Below are 6,244 nucleotides of genomic sequence, written 5' to 3'. Positions count from 1 at the left end.
TTATAATATATTTAATATATTAAAAGATAAAAATATATACTCTATATTATATTTTATGTATTAAAATATATAAAATTATATATTATATTTTATATATAAAATATACACTATATTGTATAAATATATTTACTATATATTATATTGTAATTTATTACATATAATATATATTATATAGTATAATTTATAAAACTATATATATTATTATAATTTATTTATATATATTATATTTTTATATAGTATAGTATATTTTTATATATATTGTAATACATCATATATTTATATATTACAGTATATAATATATTATAAGCCATTATATATTTAATTTTTATTATAATGTGTTATAATATATGTTACATATAATATACATCTTTATACATAATATAAATATATGTCTTAATATATATTATGTACTTTAATATATCATATAATAATATGTAGTATATATCATGCATATAATGTGTATATTGTATATTGTATACATTTTATATATGTAATATTTTATGTATATGATATATTATATGATATATATTATGTTTAATTATACACCATATAATATATATTATAATATATAATGTAATAATATATTATAATGCATATATTTTACATGTAATATAAACTATACAACATATGCACATAATATATATTATATATAATGCATACAGTATATAATAAATGTATACAATATATTATACATATAATTATATAATTATACATTACTATATATTATAAAATACATATACAGAGTTTTTATATTATATATTGAATCCAGTTTCCATATATTTATTATATATACTATATCTTATATGTATTATATAACATATATGGTATAATATATATTACCTAGTATATATTATACCATATATATTATATAATACACATTATACATATTATATAATGTGTTATAAATATTATAATAATGCATTATATATTATATATTCTATAAGATATATTCTATGCAAAATTATATTACATATAATATACATATTATATATAATAAATTTATATATACATAATATATATTTATTATATATAAGATATAATATATATTTTATAATAGCATAATATATTATATATTAAATTAATGATGATTATATTATTATATTATATACTATATATAAGATATTATATATATTTTATAATAGCATAATATATTATATATTAAATTAATGATGATTATATTATTAAGTTATATTTTACATATTTTAATATATGTTTTATATATGTATATATTAATAACCCCATTTACAATATATGTGTTACATATATATACATATACATATATACTATATATGTAGTATATATTGTGTATATAATATATATGTATAAACATATGTATACATATATGTGTATATAAACATATATATACAATATACATATATACAATATATGTATATATGTTATATGTATATATATTATATAATGTTATATAATATATATACATATTATGTATATCACATATTGTATACACTTCATATACAATATATATTATGTACATAATATATCATATATATTGTGTGTATAATATGTAATATATAAAATATATTCAATATGTGATATACATGTTATATATGATACTATATTACATAATAAATAATATAAAATTATTATATATATTAAAATATATAATATAGTACATGTAAAATTTATAGTATATATAAAATGTATATTATATACAATGTTTTATAATGTATTATTATATATAAATATGTAATCTATTTTATAGTTTATATCATATATAATATATTACCTATATTATATACAAATAGTATATAAATGTAATAATATATATTATATAATATACATGATTTTATATATATATATATATATATATATATATTTTACAGAAGAGAAGGTTGCCAGGGAGCAACTGAGGAACAAATATGACATAAGACATATTCAAAATCAATTGCAAAATGGCAGATGGAATCCTATGTTCTCAGTAATTACATTAAGTGTAAGTGGAATAAACTCTCCATTTTAAAGCAGAGATTGGAAAATACATAAAACTACATAATCCATCTCTTATATATTCTGTCAGTGAGAGACTTACTTTTGGTTCAAAGATGCAAATAGGTTGAAAGTAAAGGAATGGAAAAAGATATGCTGTGCTCACAGTAACCAGAAGAGAGTTGGAGTAGCTATACTAATATCAGACAATATATTTAATAAAATTGGAGGTAAAAGTCATTACTACAGAGAAAGAATCACTTTTAGAAGATACAGCAATTATACAGATAAGCATTGACCACAGGCTCAAAATACATAAAATAATAACTGACATAATTGAGAGAGAAAATATACAATTCAACAATAGTTGTTGAATACTTATAACAAACTTAATGGATAGAACAACTAGGTAGAAAATGACAAATAGAACACTTGAACAGTATTGTAAATCAAATAGACCTAACAGACATCTACAGAACACTCTGGACAACAACAGCCAAATACACATTCTTCTCAGCTGCACATAAATAATTCTCCAGTATAGACTATATGTTAGTCCATAAAACATTATTAGTTTCCTATTATATTAGTTTCCTGTGGCTGGTGTAACAAATTGCCACAATCTTGGTACTAGAAATTAACAGAAATGTATTCCCTCACAGTTTTAGAGGTTAAAAGTCTAAAAATCAGTATCACTGAGCCAAAATCAAGGTGTTGGCAGGGCTGCACTCCGTCCAGAGGCTCTATGAGAGAATCCATTCCTACTTCTTCCAGCATCTGCTGGCTGCCAGCCTTCTTAGTTTCTGGCCAGAACATTCCAAGTTCTGCTTCCATCTTAACTTTACCTTCTCCTTTCTTTCTGTATTCAAATTTCCTCTTCCTCCTTCTTACATGTATACATATGATTTAGGGCCCACCCAGATAATCTTCTCATCCCAAAATCTTTAATTTAGTCATATTTGCAAAGATCCATTTTTCAAATAAGCCAACATTTACAGTTTCCAGAAAATAGGACAAATCTCAATGAATTTCAAAATATTTAAATCATACAAAGCATGTATTCCAACCACAGGAGAATGAAATTAGAAATTAATAACAGAAGGAAATTTGGGGAATTCACCAATATGTGTAAATTAAACAAAACACTCTTAAATAGCCAATGAGTAAAGAAGAAATCATGAGGCAAATTATAAAATACTTTGAGAGGAATGAAAAACACACAACAAAACTCATGCAGCAAAAGCAGTGCCCAAAGTAGACACAAACATTTCCCCCCAAAATTCTAGCAAGCTGAATCCAGCAACATATAAATAGGATTACATACCAAAACCAAGTAGAATTTATCCCAGAAATGCAAAGTTGGTTCAGTATACAAAAATCAGTGACTATAAAACACCATTTAAATAGAATAAAAGACAAAACCCACATGATTATATCAATAGAGAAAGCATTTGACAAAATCCAACACTCACTGATTAAGAATAGAAGGTAACTTCCTCAATCTGATAAAAGCCATCTAAAACAAAATAAAACAAACACCCCCTCCCCCCAGTTAGTATCATATAGAATAGCCAAGAATAGCCAAAATATTATTTTAAAAAGAAGTACAAAGTTGAGGACTCACATTTCCCAGTTATGAATATACAGTAATCAAAACAGTGTGATGCTGGCATAAGGACAGACATATAGATCAGTGACATAGAATTGAAAGTCCAGAACTAAACTCTTACATATATGGTCAATCGTTTGCCAAGACCATTCCATGGAGGAAAGAATGGTTTTTTCAATTGATGGTGCTGGGACAATTGGATATCTCCCTGGAAAAGAATGAGTAGGACCCTTACTTCACATCATATACAAAAATTAACTCAAAATGGGTGGAATACCTAAATGTAAGAGCTAAAATTACAAAACTCTTAAAAGAGAACAGGTGTAAATATTTGTGACCCTGGATTAGGCAACTGTTTCTTAAATCTGACACCAAGAGTACAGAAAAAACAGAAAGAAAAAAAAAAGGATAAATTGGACTTCAAAATTCTAAACTTTTGTGTATCAAAGGACATCACCCAAGAAAGTGAAAAGACAATCAATAGAATGGCATATGTGAAAATAATATGTGATTAGAATCTACTATCCAGAACATACAAAACACTCTTACAAGGCAATAATAAAAATAAAAATAATTTCAAAATAGGCAAAGGATCTGAATAGAAATTTCTCCAAGGAAGATATACAAATGGCCAATAAGCACATGAAAAGATGCTTAGCAGCATTAGTCATTAGGGAAATGCAAATCAAAACCACAATGAGATACCCCTATAGCTATTACAAATATTGGTGAGGATGTGGGGAAACTGGGAACTTTGTACATTGCTGATGGGAATGTAAATGGTGCAGCCATTGTGGAAAACAGATTGGTAGCTCTTCACAAAGTTAAACATAGAATTACCAATGACACAGCAATTCCACTCCTGGGTGTGTATCCAAAAGAACTGAACACAGGTACTAAAAAAATACATGTACACATCTGTTCATAGCTTCTCCCAGAACTGGCAAATGGCCCCAAGGAAGTAGTAGCCCTACATACTGGGTTCAACTCTTTGGATTTATGTTTTCTCCCATATCTTGGTTCTATATTTCATTACTACCTTAGTAGCACACTGATGCCTTTGAGCAGAATTTTTCCCCTAGTTTTCCTCAGGGAAAGGTTTGATCTGAATTACCCGATATTTTCCTAGTTTAAGTAGAATAATATTGATTCTATCCTGGATACTCTTCTTTCTAGAACTTTGTATCTTATCTACTTATGGAGTTTCAAATATCATCCATATGCATATGGATAGATTCTTGTAGTTCTCATCTTTAGCCAACCAGTCTGAAATATATTATACTTTTCTCCCAAACAACTGCACTTCCTGGAATTTCTTGAACATGACATCTGTGTATTTGGGCATATGGTCATCCATCTTTCTATTCTGCTTCGAATGCTCTTCCCTCTGCTGTCCACCTGGCAAACTCGTAACAGTTTTTAAAAATTCAATGCTGGTATCCACTCCACAGTCTTTTCTGATTCCCCATGCAGAAGTAGGTGCTTCTCCTCTGTGTTCCCATAGTATCCCAAGAATAATTAATAATAATAATGTTATATACCTTAATTTATAAACTTATAATTTAAAAAAATTATATGTTGCACTGTTTTTATTAAATAATTATAAGGACTATTCAAAATGCTTCCCCTATATTAACTTATCTCTCATAACAATCCTATGAATCTGATAATATTATTATTCACATTTTATAAATGAGGAAATTGAAGTGAAGTAACTTGCCCAAGATTATGCAGCTATTAAATTGCAGAGCTGGAATTTTAACTCAGGCATCTGACATCAGTCTGTAACCTTTACTATGCTCTCTGTCTTCATATTGATCATAATCATCTTCTCTGTCATTTGCTGAGCTAACTGTTAATGCCAAGCATTATGTTAAGGGCATGATCACATTTTAGAGCTCTATAATGTAGGTCCCATCTTTTTCTTATTGAGGAAATTGATGCCCCCAAATTTAAGTAACTTCTCCCTTATGTTCATTGTGTTAGAATGCAATTCTCCACTCTTCCCTAGATCCATGCCCTTTGCAATATGGTTTTGTAATTCTTCCCATCAAGAGGTAAATTTCATTTCCCTAGTCCTTATATCCAGAATGGCCTTGGAACTTGCTGTGGTCAACAGACTGTAGGAAAGGTGACGTTTCAGTTCCAAGCCTGGGCCTCCAGAGCCCCTGTGCACCACTTTTCTCTTTCTCTGTCATGGAACGCTGCCACTGCCATGAGAACAAGCCAGGGCTAACATGCTGCTGCTGAAACCATGCTCAGCAGAGACAAGTCATCTCGGATGAGGTCATCCCAGACCAGCCAACCTGCCAGCAGACCACAGATGTGAGAGAGGTCAGCCAACCGGAGACTTGTAGAAAATAATTGCTATTTTAAACCCCTACATCTGGGCGTAATTGGTCATGCATTAGTATGGTAGCAATACATATAGCCAGGAAGTGACAGCATCTCTCTCTCTCTCTCACCCCCTACCACACACACACACACACGTGTGCAAAATATGACCCGTGTGCTCTTATCCATACAGCTTGATAATAGGAGACTAAGAAATTAATTTAACCCCCATTCATGAAGGAATGAATGTGGATGTGGAAGGGGCACAGGGAAACCAGCACAGGAGGTAAGGTAGGAAGGAAGAGGAGGGGAGGGGCCTCGGAGAACTTTCCAACCCCTTCAAACTGACTTGCC

General features: G+C 28.7%; 1 protein-coding gene across 7 annotated transcripts in view; it reads right to left on the bottom strand.

Annotated features, from left to right (window-relative positions):
- TWF1 (twinfilin actin binding protein 1) overlaps positions 1-6,244 on the bottom strand; it is a 37,642-nt gene that overhangs the window by 16,915 nt on the left and 14,483 nt on the right. For 2 of the 7 annotated variants that reach the window (XM_028491421.2, XM_028491424.2), the window contains one exon: positions 3,470-3,764. The exons of 2 other annotated variants lie outside the window; for them this stretch is intronic. The gene's annotated coding sequence lies outside the window, so the exon portion shown is untranslated. 3 more of the 7 variants (XM_055085667.1, XM_028491422.2, XM_024122924.3) reach the window with 3 other exon arrangements.

The sequence above is a fragment of the Physeter macrocephalus genome, chromosome 6 (genome assembly GCF_002837175.3).
Source record: "Physeter macrocephalus isolate SW-GA chromosome 6, ASM283717v5, whole genome shotgun sequence".
In the NCBI taxonomy this organism is placed as follows: Eukaryota; Metazoa; Chordata; class Mammalia; order Artiodactyla; family Physeteridae; genus Physeter; species Physeter macrocephalus.
Note: the sequence above shows the minus strand (reverse complement) of the source record. Positions and strands in the feature narration are given on the sequence as shown.